Here is a 17499-nt window from a genome sequence, read left to right on the forward strand (position 1 = left end):
AGTATTGTTTATTGGCCCCCTTCGTTCTGTTACAGTATGTTTGGACCGTTTGAGTTTTTAAATCTTCAATTAAAGTGGTGAGCATTTCTGGGATGGATACAAGTTTATCAATTGTCGGCCCACAAGCGCAATCTGTGTTTAAAGCGTATTCTTGGGCTCGTGTTATCAGCTTGTTCAAACTAGCTAATTTTAAATCAATCCCCGATATTGTGGTTGCTATAATGTTTAGCAGGTCCACTTGGACGTCCATTTTATTTGATTGATAAGTTAGTACCTCGAGTGTGAGTTGAGATGTTTTAAAAAGTATATCCCATATTGATCCCGCATCTGTACTTGCTTCGGGGGTAACCCTGGCCATGGAGTTATTGCAAGGGATCACACTATCAGCTATCAGCTGCATCGGTTGAGATGGTTTATTTTCTTCGCTGTTTGAAACTTCAGCTTCTAACAAATGAGTGTGCCTGTAATTGGCTTCAGCACCATCAGCGTCATGATTTGAGACTCTTGATCCCCCGTTTATTACAATATTCTGTATGCTCTGAGACACTGCTATGTAAGTTGTTTTCTGTGTGTTAGGCACTAGTGCCCTATGTTGATTCTCATGTTGTGTAACGTTTGAGGCCGGCTTGATGATTTTGACCTCTACCTCAATTGGTTGTTGGGCCAAGCTGGGATAGAACTGACCTTGCTTATTTGGTGACGTGTCTTTAGCAGGACATTCGGACGAGTCTGATAGATATTTATTTATTGCTGGTTCATGGTCCTTAATTGTGCCCCAGGACTCATCATTTTGTTCATCATTTTCTTCTTTGTGGTCCGAATGATCATGCATCTGCCGGGGTCCAGCTGTTGTTATGGGTTCTAGGTTGGTTTGGCATTTTATCAAGTTGAAACCCCCAACGTGTATAGAGGGTAAAATCGGGTCTGGTAAGCGCTTGTCCCCATCGTTCGGTTGCACGAGGGAAGATAACATTACGTCTGCTGGATTTTTTAAAAGTTGAATTTGTTTGGTATACTGGTTGATTTGACAAACATTCTGTACACCGTCGCAATTAGAGGTTGCACCCCACCTTCTGGTCTGGCTTTGTTGTTATTCTTTACCATTGGACCTTGAGGTTTCCTTTTCCTCTTTGTTAGTGGGAGTGTCACTCGCTCTCAACCTGATCTCATGGCGGCTATCGAGAGCACCTTTAGCTTGCCTTGCCTTGCTGTTGATGTTTTAGATCCACTATTTGGGGCTGCCGCGGAGTTGTGTATAACGTATTGCGTCCACAGTCCACAATCCACAATCCGTGAGCCGTAATCTATACTCCTGAAGGACCTGCAGCTTCTGAAGGTACTTCAGTTATACTGATACTACTCCACTGCTAAAGCTACTGCCAGCAGCATTGTTTGTTTGTTTAGATGTTTTTAGCTGTTATGATTGTTTTCTTCCCCACAGCAGGTCAAAAGCAAGTTAAAAGCGACTGACTCCTTGTAACCATTGTTTGTTTGTTTAGGTATTTATTAGCTATTTTTAGCTGTTATAATTGTTTTCTTCCCCACTCAGTGCTTTGCAACTTGCAACTGCTGCACTGCTTTTGCGCCCTCCCTTTCGCATTGGATGACCAAAAACCTCCACTCGGTCCACCGCCCCCTCAGGCTGCACACTGGCATGACCGCACTGGAGAGAGAGGCAGGATACGAGGGGCAAGGTGAGCAAATGAGGCTCGTAGTCCTGCGCCCCACTCTGGATTAGTCGGACGATGGAGGGGTTAAGTGGTGACGAGAGTGGCGGAACCTGCGGAGACCGCTGATCGCGGGGGAAAGCCCTCGGCCGCTCCTGCCAAGAAAGCTCTCGCCACACCAGGGGCCTCCCGCTACTCCGGCTCCTTGCCGTGCTTGAGGCTGTGCCTGAGGCTCACCTGTGCCAGCGCCGCAGCGAGATGAGGGACAGTCTCGAGGGAGTCTCACTCTCGCCCGTCTTCCTCCGACTTCTGTCCTCTATCCGTGTGTTGTATTTCCGCGGTAAAACAGGCAGCCTTCCCACACGGCTTACTCAGTAGCAGGGCAGCGATGACTTTTCCTCCGCGAGAATTCCGCGAGTCTTTCCTCGTCCTCCTGGTCTGCTCCGGGTCTGCCGCTCGATCCGCTCGGTCTGCTGCTCAGCTGCTCGACGCTCCTTTCTGCTTGGCATAGAGCAAGTTTTAATTCTTTTAAGTCAGTGGAAAACCATTTCTGGGCTTCGTGGCAACGTGCTCGTTGGATTTTCCTAAGAGGGACATGTTTATTGCTGGCCGTCAAGAGCTAGTCCGACAAGTTTTTCTCACTCTCATCTATAGAGGATTGGGTGATGGGGATTGTATTGGCCAGGGTTTCGAGAAATTGACATTTGTCGATGGTCTTCCAGCTCCTAAAGTATCCACGGTCAGTTTGGGGTATTTTAAGTTTGGCAAGGTTATTTATGGAGAATTTAATTAGATGGTGATCTGACCAGATACAAGGAGTTACACCTAAATTTGTCATAGTCAGGTTTGTGGACCATACCTGGTCTAATATATGCCCTTTAATGTGTGTAGCGGAGGTGATGTGCTGGCTGAGGTTTAGCCCCATAAGTAGGACAATTTAATTCAGCTGAGTGAGGTCCATCTGCTGGGTCATTGGCCCAGTAGTTGAGATCACCAGAGTAGTATTTTCGCATGATTTGTTATGAGATATGTCATCTGTTCGCTCAGGGACTGTAGGAACTGTGGCATGCTCTGTGGTGGTCTATAGAGTATGACACAGACTAGAGGGGCAGAATCGGACTCTAGTTTAATCACTAGGTTCCGTACTTGTGGTAGGTCCACGGGGTAAGTACTGAGAATTTTAAGTCTTGGTGTATTATATCTGCAACCCCCCTTCCTATTTTTCCCTAGTGTCGGTTAGCTTAGAGACTGAAATAATTGCTAGGTAGTGCTGGGCTCCTCTGCTCCGTTCCGCGGGGACTTAGGCAGCGGGGCTCTCCTTTACCAGGGCTCCCTTCTCTGCATGGGAGCCCCGCAACTCTGGTGTGGCGTTCTGCTGGCGGCCCCGGGGCTCTCCCTAATTCACGGGAGCCTCGGGCCACTGGAGGCCATGACTCGGCCACGCTGCTCTTCCCGTCTCTGCAGCGGGGCGGGCAGCCAATCGCGGCGCGGTAGCGGGCGGGACTTCCTGAAGCAAGCGGAAGTCCCACCCCGCTCCATGCGCCCGGCCGCCTGACTTCCTGTCTGCGGCCCGGCCGTGGCGGTGATTTAACAGGGACAAAATGAGGGGTGAGCACCCTCGGTTTAAAAAAATAAACGTAGAAGCGGGGTGGGCACACGTTAAGGAGCACATAAAAGGGGTGGGCACCCGTTAATATAAAATACCATTACAAGCATAATGCAGGGTGGGCACCTGCGATGAAGGGGCCACAGGGGGAATCCCTACGCTCGGGATTCCCTCGCACACTGCCACAGGGGAAAGGAGCCCCGCGCTCCCAGGGCACCCACAGGCAGCATCAAGTCCTGGGGCAAGGGCAACAGCAAAGAAACAGGTCCTGGAGGTCAGGGAGGCAAAGCAGGGCCCAGGGCCCAGCACACAGGGTACTCCAGCAAGGAAAAACAAAACAAAACTAGTAAGGTCTGACGGCCAAATAAATTAGCCAAACTGGCATGAAATACACTATGTCAGTGAGTGCTATAAATGTCACTAAACAGGGTAACAAAGTGTGAACCACATATGTGAGAAGCAAATGTAATCACGGACTGGTCAACAAAATCCAGAGCAACTTGTTGTGGATAACCATCAAACAAACCAAGTGATCAGTCATATCATTTGATCGTCCACACTGTGACCAGGCCGGTCTTTAGATCATCTAGACCCCATGCCACACAGTAAGATGTTAGTACCGGATCAGGTCCACAGTGTGTTGTGAGCCACCAGTTGTTGGCCAGTTAGTGATGGTTGAAAGTGGTGGAAAAACAGTGCAACATAACACAAACGTGGTGAATCTAAAATAGGGTGATAAGTCAAAACTACTCTTTATTGAAAACAAGGCATATCCCCTAGCTAAAACAACAGGAACAGTGCAAAAGACAGTATGGAAAGAATGACTGTCGCTAATAGGGCTGACATGTTTCTGCCTAGTGGGCTAAACGTCCCTTGGCTTTCATCAGGGCCACTGCTCTAACGTGTTGCTACTGTATCAAATCTGTGAAAAATAAACAATTCACTCTAAATTAATCAGTGAAAATGGAACTGAAAAAGCAAGTGTAAGTAGGAACGATATAACCTGTACCTACACATATGTACACATCCTCCTGGTCACCAGGATACTCGATGGTTATCCACATATCTCACATATGTGGTTCACACTTTGTTACCCTGTTTAGTGACATTTATAGCACTCATTGACATAGTGTATTTCATGCCAGTTTGGCTAATTTATTTGGCCGTCAGACCTTACTAGTTTTGTTTTGTTTTTCATAGTATTTATCTGGGGAAGTGAACTGGTAGTAGGTCTTTAAACTCTTTTCCCATTGACCCTTCCCCTCCCTGTTTTTTGCAAATACTCCAGCAAGGAGGCAGCCCCCATGGCGGTCCCTCCTGGGCCCCACCATCAGCAAAGCCCCCTCTGTCAGGAATCCAAAAAGTAGAAGAGTCCTCCAGGCATCCAGGGGCTGGGCAGGGCCCAGAGAGGCAAGCCTTCCCCTGGGCCCCAGCAGCAGCACGCCCCTGGTAGATTCAAATCCGGAAACAAGAACATTTTACAAGAGATCACAGCCTCTTTTTATACACACAATTCCTTTGTCTAAAGGTGCAGGCAAGGGGCGAACCAGATACAACTGGTTCCTGAGCACTTTGTTTTGCCGAGCCCCTCTGCCTATTCACAGGGACATCAGACTCACCACAGGGGGCGGGGCCAGAATTGTGTGGGGAAAGACTGGCCCTATTCAGGTCCCAGGTGCACTCCTCCCCGGCCATGAACATGCAGATCTCCCATTCACCACCGGGGCAGACCCATCCTGACTCCTGGAGCCAGGCACACCAGCCAGCTCCAGCCAATCACAAGCCAGACAGTCACTGCACAGACAGGCCAACTTCTAGAAGTGGCACTTCCACACTAGACACATGAATGTCGCACACATCATCGCGCAGCATTCAATCTCACGAGTTCGCACATACCAAACTCGAGCCTGCACTCCCCACACATCAGGAACTAACATGGGCACACACATTCCCCATGCATTCCTATGGGAGGGCAGGCCAATCTCACACACGCACTCAGAGAGCACACGCACTTTACACTGCGCCACAGTGCTAAAGTTTGCAAAGACCAGAAATCGCTATAATTATCTCAGAGTGCAATGCAAAAAGTTCAGGGGTGAACCTGCCAGAAGGGCCAAGTCCAACAGGTGGATATTGATTGCCTAGCTGGTGTAAGACCGGGCGTACACAAGTAATATTTGCTCTTGAATTCCTCTTTACAGTAATCACACTGATGGGCAATCTGTAATGGGTTAAGGTCTCCAAGTTTTAGTTCATATGTTTTACCTTAAAATGCAGCAAATTAGTTTGCATTACCTGGTGCCTGGGAAGAAGCTTCTTGGATCACAACAAGAAGGTGTCCAAACTTCTGAAAGATACACAAATTTGTTTATCGGTTTCCTGTAGGACTGCTGTTTTGTGACCTGTTAGATTGACAGAAAAGTAGAATAAGTGTTTCATGAGACAAATTAAATACAAATCATTTCAAAGAATCTATATAAAATACCTGTTTCTTCAACAGAAGTAACCTATGTGGAAGAAAGTTTGGAAATTCTTTGCACACATCAAAGGGTGAATAAACAGGATTATCATCGATTATAGCTCCTCCGCAAAATACAGTTTATCCTAAGACAATGTACACAACACGGATTAAGACGTCCCCCTATACGAGCCTTACTTTTATTTTTACACAATCCTCATTTAAGTTTACTCTAAAAATATTCTAAATATAACAACAAACAATATGAACAATTATGGAAGCAAATAAATCTACATGAAAAGTGGTAAACCAGGGACAAACATCATGAGGTTCTTCTTAATAGAGAAAATACCAACAAGAGTGATGTTTAGATTGTCTTGCAATATTTAATCTACTTTTCTGGGATACCTATATTTTCCAACTAGTCTACTTAAAGTCACCCCATGACGATGAGACTGCACTTATGCCTTCAATGTAGCTTTTTGATATGAACAACAAACTAATTTAAAATTTTTAGGTCTGGTGTGGAAAACCATCATACAAATGAAAAGGAAGATGGTATGGATCTACACACTTCAGCCATTGGCTTGTTTCTGGAAGCCGCCAAAAATGATTGCTTGCTTTGAAGTATCCTTAATATTTAGGATCAGTTGTTTTGTTCATTTCATTTTCTTTCTTGTTTCTGGTGTCACGTACAAGGATTAATGGTTTGCATTGTTTCAGTGTGTCCCGAGGAGTGCTCCTTTGCAATTAATACATTTAAGACCAGCCTTAAATTGTCTTTGCTCTAGTTTTGAGAGGAACATTATTGTACTTAATATAGTCGTACACGACAATAGTCTGCTACCCCTTCCTTGTCATTCCTCATGAGCATGCAATGTCAAGGTTTCCAAAATAAAAAAAGTTAATTGGGGTGGCAGATGTTTTATCTACTGTACAGCAAAAAGAAGGACCTCCATACCTTTCTCACTTAATGCCTGTACATGCCTTTATGCTTTCAGAAAAGGCCTGGAAACATGTAATCAATTATCTCTTTTTGGGACAGGTTTCTCTGCTTGGCACTGTAGTCTTTTCATTTGTCTCCTCTACAGAAAGCATCACATAGATCCCCTCAGGCAACAGTGGTGCTTTATAAATAATTACTTAATTTCTTTTCAAAGCCCTAGCACCAGATACCAAGGAGAACTTCTTAGTTTGCCTGGCTATGCGAGTGAAATAGCAATTTGTATCTAATTGTCAAGAAACCATTAGGAGAGCTATTAAGAAAAGACACAGTTTGAATGGACAACTGAACAACAGAAAGATGTCGAAGTCATAAAAGCTCACATTGCTGGTGCACCAACACTTTGCCCTTTCTGCATAGGAAAAACGAGTAATTACAACAGATGCTTGTTTGTATAGTGTCGGAGTTAGGGTATCACAAACATAAGGCAATGAAGAGTGGACTGTTGTATTTGTAAACCACACACTGCATATCTATCTCCAAGAGAAGACAGGCAATGACAGAAAGGGAGTTACAACGGTGTGCATGGACTACGGAACATATTCGGAATAAAGTGTGGGGCGCTCAGCTTATACTAAGAAGAGACCAAAAGCCTCTAGTAATTATCCTTTCTCCAAGTGGAGGTTGAGATGCTACTGTCCACACTGCCAGACCGGTTTCCAAGATGCCGGAGTACAGTTTTACAATTGAATATGTGTCTGGGAAGGGAAGCTAACTCTGTCAACAGTTTGCTGGCCCAGGTAACCTGTAGCGAGCGGGGAAACGAATAACACAGGTGATACGGATGTTGTATGGACAGAAAGTGATTACATTCTTTAGGGAGGTGTTCTTTGAGGAATGTTTTCCAAATTGCCTTTCAAACGACAATGGTCTGCAACTGATTTTGCAAGATATGAAGGACCTTAGAATAGTAGTGTGGACAACATCACAAAGGCACTTTAAGTAATGAGCGGTTTGTGAGGTTTAATAGAGTTCCGAAAAAATACACTAGAGAGGCGAGGAGTTGCCACAGTGATTGGAAAGATTATATTCAGCAAGATTATAGAGTTATCACATCACTCCGAAAAGTGCTAGATGGGTGAGTTTTTAAACTGCTTGAAGGACGTGAAACTGCTTCTGACTTGCATTCATGGTAGCTTTAACGACCTAATGTGGTTAGGAGCAACAGGGAGAGGAAGTAGAACAGAGGGCTTTTTTGTAGGTAGTACAAAATGAAGGAGAAATATGATGAGGAAAAGAAAGTGTGATCGTCTACTTTCAAAGGCAATTGGGTTTCCAATTGCAAACCAGGGTGAACTGCCGAGAGTGTGGTGACACAGGGTGGCAAGGTTTGGAATGTCCGGAATGTGGCAAATTATAGTAATGGTTTGTTTAGTATAGTGCCCAACTTAGGCTCCACCCATTAAAAGACATGTGTACTTTTATTGAAATGTTTCAATGTCCCCCAAACTACTGTACCAGGGCGCTCACGGTGGAGATCTGGTTGGCTTTTTCAGGAGACACCCAGAGCGAAAAAGGTTTCAGGCAGGGCCTTATATAGTTGATGCTATTCAGCCAGTGTTCCAAACACACTGGGACTTTTCTCCCAGGCCATGCTTTCTTTTGCAGATGTTTAAATGGCTTAAACTCGGCCAGTTACATTACAAGGACACATTCATTTTTTTGCTGGGCACATGGAAATTAACTGATTTACCCAGAATCACCCGAGACTCGAATCTTGTTCCCAGTGCCAAAGTCACTAGCCATGGATCATTTTACCATGACCAGCACCACCATGTTCTGCATCCTGGATGAAGGCAAAACCATCGCAGATTTGATTTGCATTCTTATGTAATGCAGCAGCTGACGCCCCACACCCCTCCCGCAAGGTTTCTATGACGGTGGAGCTACTGCACATTCAGCATCGAACACACAGAGATACCCAACCTCTGAATGAGGAGGGGCGGGACTGGGTGGAGCGGGCGGGAGGAGGCGCTGAGAGGTACAGAGATTATAAAGCCATCAGTTTCCGGGGGTGTCCCATTACCTGCCACCTCTAAATGAAGGCTTTCTGCTGTTTGGAGTCCTCCTGTTATTGCGCCATAGGCAAGCAATCACCAGTCAGTTCCATGGGGCTCCTCCCATGCCACTCCAGGGTACGAGGGCACTAGGCCTGAGCCTTTCCATTTCTGGTGCTTTGCAGCAGTTAACGTCTTAGGGTTTCTTGTTGCTCCGATGGGTGTCATTTATGATATTTAGATGTTTCCCTCGTCTTCATAGCTTAATTTTGTTTGCAAAAGTAACTATACTCTAGTCCCTCCCAGCTGCCTACAAGGGGGGCCTCCTTGACCACAATATCATGGGAGGGGTGTCAGCCTGGAGGGGTGAGCAGGGCGGGGCAGTCTCTGCCCCCACCCACCACACTTCTATGCATATACATGATGACCATGCACATTCCCCGTGTTACCCCCATCCACACTTATACAGACGTCATCAGTCATTTCCAGGCCTTGCCATCTCGCTCTCAGCACCTGGAAGCCATCTACTTATCTCTGCTTTGTTTGATACAATGCTTAATATCCACCTCTGCGTTTGTCATCGTCAACTTTGCAGCACCTGCCTGCGTTGGGACAGATTTCTTGGCGCTCTGCCGCCGGTAGCATTACCCATTCCCCTGAGCATGCGCAGCTCGGAGTTCACTATGAACAATGACTGAGCGTGCGCAGTTCGGGCGCTAGACCTGCATCTCTGAGCATTCCTAGTTGACCTGGGCATCTTTGTATCTGAGCGTGCACAGTCCAACATCACTAGCTTGTATCTGTTTAGCGGTATCTGAGCGTCTGTAGTCTAACATCAGTATTGGAGCATGCGCAGTTCGATATGTGTGGTGTCTCAGTATCTGAACCTGCGTAGTCCAACATCACTATCCGTAATCGGATATCAGTGAATTTTCTCAGTATCTGGGCTATATTTTTCCCTGATGTGCAGTAAAATTTTGGTGTGTGCTAGTTGCCAGATTATAAATATGTATACAGCGCTCCAGCAAATTAGTATGTTAATGCACTGTATTAGACAAATATTTACTTGGCAGCCTGCTGCAACATCAATTCCAATGCATTCACCCCCTGCTTGACGCTGTCCCTGCCCCCATCTTACTTAAAGTAGCAATATTGGGCTACTTTGGGCTACTTTTTGGTTGGTTTTGGGCTAGAGAATGCCTAGTAAATCTGGTAGCACTGGCCCCTGCAGGCGGACATGTGGCCTGCCCGGTTCCCAGAGACCGGTCCCAGGGCGGGTAGAACGGGTGCGAGGGCCGCACAGGGGTGCCAGAGCAGAGACAGCATAGCCACCGAGGGTTCAGACTCCCTGGGTGTGATTGACAAGGTCCTATGAGTCACTTTACACGTAGAAGGGGAGAGGGTCTGGAAATTCACTCTACCACCCCGAACCCCCATTAAATCTCATTTAAACACACAATGAGGGGTGGAGAGCACAAAACAACACATATAACAAAACAGAACAACTCATCTGTTTAGAAAAACTGCCCTCACTCACATACCGAAGTATGTGACATGCTTCATCATTGGGCCTGCTTACAAAACGCCCTGGTGTAGCCACACTCAGGGCGGAGCATAATGGAGGGGGTAAAATAAAAAATCAAACGCAACAAAACGTAAGACCACAAAACTCAATACTTAATACACGTAACATACAAAGCGATAAAATAGGGCATATCACCAAGTGACTGGAACTAGTGATGCGACAAAAAGTGCAGTTAATGAGGATGTGATTTAAAACTGGTTTGAGGATACCAACCCAAACTTTATTCCAAGGTTCCCCCACCAGGATTAAAAAAGAAGGATGGGTAGTGTCTAGAAGAGAAGATGAGGTTTCTCAAGACACCCCTCAGGTACTGCTAGTGTCAACATGTTTCGACCGACTTACTGTGCCTGAAAAGGTCACCCCGGTCTTCTTCAGGACTGATGTCGCTCCCAGTACCACCTCTGGCCCCACCGTACTTCGGTCGGTATGCCACAAAACACGAGCCGGTCTAACTAGATCCTGGCCCCTCTCGTCACGTGTGGAAAGTACTCCCAATATTGTAGGAGAACATAAACTAATAAGGAACACAAATAAACAGAAATAGTATAGTCGTGCTACACATCAAGGTGATCTCTTATCCTATCACCGTGTCTAAAAACATCTGTTTATGTTCCCACTGTGGTGAGAGGTGTGATAATACACCCTCTTGGTTCCTGTCCCTGGTAGGGAATTAGTCCCCCAGGTATAGGAATCCCAAACAGTACAAAAGTAATATTAAAGTTATTATTTCTACAATACTGCATATATACACACATATCAAATATCATCACATCTCTTCTCCGTAAGTCTCATCTAGCCCCCTGACTCCCGTCATCCCTACCAAGTTGTTGTGCATGGAGTGTCATTAGGGTCGTGGATAAGTACATCGGGCATAGTGAACTGTACCCACTTTGTACTCACTGAGTTTATATAGTATATAAACTAAAACTGGTGTCCGGCAGGAGGGTATCCCAGGAGCACAACCTATATTAGAATGAGAGGAAAAATACAAGTGAATCTCTCCTCTCGACATCGGTGTCTAGGGTGTGCCCCTCCATTGGACTGGCTATCTCCATATAGATTGCAGCCGTATTAAAAAAGAAAGGAGCCCTCATGTGCCTGTCATTGCCTCCAAGTGCCCACCTCCCTTTCCGCCTCCTTACTGTTCCGTAGGCTTGCCCTGTCTCCTCTGCCTGTTTTCCGGATCACCGTGAAGACAGCAATAGATCCGTGCTGTCTGTATTTCAAAGGCTATCCTGTCCCCTGAAAGCGTCACGTACGGCCCACGTGATCGACCAACCAGATGTGGGGCGTCATGACGCACAAGACGAACGGACGTAGGGGTGCTGGGAGATGTAGTTCTATAACGAAGCTCCTCACGTCCGCGACCGCTATTCCAACGATACTAGTCTCCGGGAGTAAGTCTAACCCAACAACCCACTAAGGACAAACCAGGGTAGTCAAAAAGATAAATAATAATATTTATAGACCCAACAGACCCCCGGCTCTCCTCCTGTTCACTGTGAGTATGTGTAGTAAATCGAGTGAGTGAGAGGTGAAATATGGGGGGGCTGGGACGAATACTATTCCTCATGCATTATCCATATGGCCCTCACCACATTATTGTCTCTTGGTTCCTGTCTGCTACGGGTTTATTTTAAATGCTCCAGATGGGCCCCCATCCTGGTAAATTCTCACCTGGGCCGTATGTGACGCTTTCAGGGGACAGGATAGCCTTTGAAATACAGACAGCACTATAATATTGGGAGTACTTTCCACACGTGACGAGAGGGGCCAGGATCTAGTTAGACCGGCTCGTGTTTTGTGGCATACCGACCGAAGTACGGTGGGGCCAGAGGTGGTACTGGGAGCGACATCAGTCCTGAAGAAGACCGGGGTGACCTTTTCAGGCACAGTAAGTCGGTCGAAACATGTTGACACTAGCAGTACCTGGAGGGGTGTCTTGAGAAACCTCATCTTCTCTTCTAGACACTACCCATCCTTCTTTTTTAATCCTGGTGGGGGAACCTTGGAATAAAGTTTGGGTTGGTATCCTCAAACCAGTTTTAAATCACATCCTTATTAACTGCACTTTTTGTCGCATCAGTAGTTCCAGTCACTTGGTGATATGCACTATTTTATCGCTTTGTATGTTACGTGTATTAATTGTTGAGTTTTGTGGTCTTACGTTTTGTTGCGTTTGATTTATTATTTTACCCCCTCCCTTATGCTCCGCCCTGAGTGTGGCTACACCAGGGCGTTTTGTAAGCAGGCCCAATGATGAAGCATGACACATACTTCGGTATGTGAGTGAGGGCAGTTTTTCTACACAGATTAGTTTTTCTGTTTTGTTATATGTGTTGTTTTGTGCTCTCCACCCCTCATTGTGTGTTTAAGGTCCTGTGAGTGACAGTCTCCTCACTAGAAAAATCAAGCAATCAAGACAAAGTGAACATATAAATATCCGAAATTACACCCATTTGGGCAACCGGAAACTGTAAGAAGTGCCAAATATATGGCATTTAGAGCGACACTTTCTCACAAGGAAAACCAAGCAATGAAGTGCTTAGAAAAGAGCTAAATAGCAAAAATGAACAAACTTTTGAGCAATGGGAATCTCTAAAATCTCTTGAAACTAAAGCAATATCCCTGTAATGGAGGGTCACTGACCTACAATCTCTTTCTAAGATGACTCTACAGCAGAAAACAATTACATCGCCATCATTCATCAGAATTCAGACACTCCATGAGGAAGTTTGCAGAGGGCCTATGCTTAGCCTGACAAAACTTCTATTGTGAATCGATACTGTGCTACAGGAACTGAGAACATTTTAGAAAACAGTGAACCTGAAAATATGAAATTAAGAAAAAACATAACTCTGGCTGTCAGTATAATATACCTAAAATTGGTAGGACAGACCAGAAAATCAGCTCACACAGCATTTAAAGGAGCAACTAACATCAGTGTACATAAGTGACAGCCTAGTAGAAGCGAGGCCCCCATCCAAACACAGCTGAGCATGAATTATACGAGAAAGTGAGAAAGACGTGCTAGCAACAGAGACCTGGGGCAGAACCACCCACCGGGCTCCACCTCACATGATCATACCAGGGCTTGAACATGTCGGCTCCAGTGTGACTCTTTCTGCTGTGCCCCCTCTGGAAAACTAGATGTAAATTATATTGATAATGGCTTACATTTGGGTTTTCTGTTTTAAATCATTACGTTTTGGATTTCTTTACGGGCCTTAGGAGATCAAGAGCAGCGAGCTATACAGGCTCAGTCAGGGTTGTAAAATAAATTATATTTTCAATTATCCACTGCCATTTAAATGGCAGAGCTCGGCCCTCTGTGGCACCAGTCTGACGAGAGCAGCCACTGAGCAGAGCTACAGGCTCAGTCAGGTTGAACATTTAAATGCAATTTTCAACAAGCATTTACAATGCAACGGTTTTGCCTTTGCAGCCAGCATGTGATCCTACACGCAGAACCCCCAACAGCACATTTTACAAACTACAAGCATTGGCATTGAATTTAAAGCATATTTAATTATATATGATGACAAAAAAATAATTTAAAAAAAGCGTTGGCCAATCCTACGAGTCGAAATGCACATGAGATCTCTTATGACCAAGTAAATTCCAGCAGCAAAAGTCCCATAAACCAACACATACCATAAACACAGCACCTCAACACACAAGTAGCGTTTCAAGGCACTGCTGCCCCTGGGCAGACCCTACTTCCAGCACACCTTACGGCTCTACTACAGTGGAATGCCCCGCATACACACCCAGAACAAACAAGCAGGATAAACCTTCCAGAATGATCTAGAATGTTCTGAGGAGAGAGCACAGCCTGTCGCAGCACACACCAGAAGACCAGGAAAGTAGAGCCCTCTTCCAGAGGAGTCCAGAACCGGAAGTGGGTACACCCTCTCAGTACACCTTCTCAGTACACACTCTCAGTGCGTCCTCTCAGTACACCCTCTCCTCAGTACACACACCCAGGACGCCTTCTCAGTAGGGCCTCTTACTACACCCTCAGTACACCCTCTCACTACAACCTCTCACAACCTCTCAGTAAACCCTCTCAGAACGTCCTCTCAGTACACCCTCTCCTCAGTACACCCTTTCAGTACGGCCTCTCACTATACCCTCTCAGTACAGTTTATCACACCCCGAGGAGGGCACTGTTAGACAGACACGCTCGCACTCCGCCACAATTTGAGGACGGTGCACTCCACCAGTGCACACTAAACACCCCTCCCCCAGTGCACACCAGATAACTTCCAGAGTTGCGCACCCTGGCGGCGCCCGCAGCCAGACACTGCCTATGAGGAGAGTAACATATTTAGAGAACTCCAGAAGAGGAGTGTGAGAGTTGTGTACCTGGCCACAAATAGTTAAATATGGCGTATGCAAGAGGGGCACACACGGTTACAACATTCTTAAACGCGGTATGTAGCGCAAGGGCAGTCACACTCTTTAAGGTGGGCAGCGCTTTACGGGGCACGTTCTAGACCCAGGACTCCAACGCTGGCAGGCTCTGTGCCACCCGGAGCCTGGCACACTCTACTAGAAAACAGCGCAACGTGAACAAAAGAAAGTACTCTTGCTGGTGAAGGCACCAAAACAACAACAAAAATACAACTTCTGAGTGTTTACCTAGACGTGTTGTCAAACGTGGTGTGTGTGTTATTACATGAAACGCGTGATATATAGTGAAAGAGCTTACCCGGATTTCGTCAATATATAAAAAAAACATCTAAACTTCCTTCAACTTGCAATTACGGAAACGGGCTGTCCCCTGTCTACCTTCGAGCGCTTCCAAAGTTTCAAAGGGTGCCTACTAATATTGTGGATTTAAAGTATTATTAAATGTGTAACTACGTACAGTGCTTGGAAACTGTAGAAGTGCTTTGTAGCGCAGTATGTAAATCACGTTATTCACATTAATATTATTAAGACGGTAGGGGTGCGGGAACGGGGCCGGGGAGACACAGAGAGCGAGGCAGCGGTAGGGGGGCGGGAACGGGAGCCAAGGCAGCGGTAGGGGGGCGGGATCGGGCCGGGGAGACAAAGAGAGCGAGGCAGCGGTAGGGGGGCGGGAACGGGAGCCGAGGCAGCGGTAGGGGGGCGGGATCGGGGCCGGGGAGACAAAGAGAGCGAGGCAGCGGTAGGGGGGCGGGAACGGGAGCCGAGGCAGCGGTAGGGGGGCGGGAACGGGGCCGGGGAGACACGGAGAGCGAGGCAGTGGTAGGGGGCGGGAACGGGAGCCGAGGCAGCGGTAAAAAGCAACAAAAACGGGTAGAGGAGTGACGAGTGCATACAGCGGGACCTGGCCACGGGCAGCGGAAGCATTTACGGCCGGAAACACGGGGGGGAGGGGCGGGAACGGGGCACACACGGGCAGCGGGAGGGGGGCGGGATATCAAATAAAAATGCAGAGCACTGACCTGGACTTCGTGGAGCAAAGAGAAGTCGACGGGCCCCCGGCGCCATCTTCGGCGGAATGAGAGAACACGCCCTGACAACCAAAAAAAAAAAAGAACACGCCCACCGCCGAGATGAGCGCACAGAGGGGCGGAGAGGGAAAAAATAGCGGGAACGCCCCCGAATCTGGTCCGACCTTTGACGGACAGATCCGGCTCCCAATGGCTAGCCTCCATTTATGGAGCTAGCCAATGGGAGGAGGGGGCGGGATACCCGACCCAAACAGAGAAACATAAGGATTTTGCTAGCGCATGCGTACTTCGTACGCATTGCCAGCAAAACCTAAAAAGTAATTCAGACCTGAGCGGGCCACGGCTACGACGAGTCTCCGCCTGTCTCTTTGTAATGAAGCTTGTGGGATGTCCCTTCGGTCCAGTCGCTACAGGCACCAATTAACGGGCGGCACAGGCAGCAATGTGAGCAGTGCATGCAAGCAAACCAAAGAAACATAACTGCCCCTTTTTTGCGCCGTGGCCCACCTGACGAGTGACTACTTCCAGTCACTACGCCCGGCAAATTGACACAATGTATATTGTTGCAGTCACTTGACGCCATGTCAGGTGAATGCAGCCCCAGATGTAAATGCTAAGCGTGATGCGTGGTACTTGGCAGGACTGCAAGGGAAGGGCGTTAAACTGACTGCAGGCAGCCACTTCACACCATGTGGAGCAGTCATCCAGTCAATGAATCCACCATTGGAAACATGGGCAGATTTCACTGTCTCTGGCATTTCAAATGTGAGCTGGTGACACCTGGATGAATGTAGCACCTACATGTAGGGATAGGGTGGCCGGGTGCTTGGCCTGCCAAGGTATCGGGCTTCAAATTTTCAGTTCTGGGGATTCATGTAATGAAACGGTGCACTCTGGGAGCTCTATTCTTGTTCCGTTCAGTTGCACCCACCGATGTCATGCATTCTCAGCTACCATGAAAGTATGGGATATTACTTACACCCGTGCGTTTCTATCCATTGTTAAGTATTCGCCGGGAGCCATAAAATAATTCTGTCCCGGCCGTGGAGCAGGTGTGATCAGCAGTGTGGCAAGGCAGCCGAGCCCCATGATTCCGGTGCTGCCCGATGACCATTGAGCAGCCAGCCTCCACCTCCAATTTCATTACAAAGTTAACTCCTGGCGCGCACCCTGTCAGCAGGATGTGAAGTTGCGTCCCCAAACAGCGCCACGGCCAAGTTGCCACACATAACTTAACTGCGGCAGCCCGGCATCGGGCAGGCCCCGCCCGGATCTCCGGGTCGCAGAGCAGATCAAATGTAACATTGTGGCACTGAGAGCAGAGCACCTCGGATCTTTAACTGTTACATACTGAGCCTGCTGCCAAGTGAAGTCTGCTGTGGCCCGGGCCGAGCGCACAGCACACAGGTGTCAGAGGCGCCAGCGCGCGCGCTAGCATCTGGTGTAGGCTAATTAGAGCAGAGACCGCCAACCTTGTGAGCTACTAATATTATTTGTGCTGTAATAGTGACCACATCAGACAAGATCACATTAGTGGCCACCCCATGCTAGATTACTCACAGTGATCACTTCAGTACATTCGGCAGGACTGCGAGCAGTAAAATAAAAAAGCCTTTTCAGATTGGAATGCCTCCATACGGTTAATATGACATTCGTAGCTGGCCCTGCCCCTAGCACCAAGGTAGTAATATCAGTAATAGTGTATGATTTATCACTCAGATATCAGTGTTACATATATT

At 47.1% G+C, this 17499-nt stretch overlaps 1 protein-coding gene across 1 annotated transcript in view; it reads right to left on the reverse strand.

Annotated features, from left to right (window-relative positions):
• Window positions 1-17499, reverse strand: part of LOC144805613 (uncharacterized) — a 122914-nt gene that overhangs the window by 100745 nt on the left and 4670 nt on the right. The window contains exon 2 of the mRNA XM_078672137.1: window positions 5569-5675. The gene's annotated coding sequence lies outside the window, so the exon portion shown is untranslated. The remainder of the gene's footprint in view (window positions 1-5568; window positions 5676-17499) is intronic.

Source organism: Lissotriton helveticus (assembly GCF_964261635.1).
Source record: "Lissotriton helveticus chromosome 1_1 unlocalized genomic scaffold, aLisHel1.1 SUPER_1_unloc_16, whole genome shotgun sequence".
Classification (NCBI taxonomy): domain Eukaryota; kingdom Metazoa; phylum Chordata; class Amphibia; order Caudata; family Salamandridae; genus Lissotriton; species Lissotriton helveticus.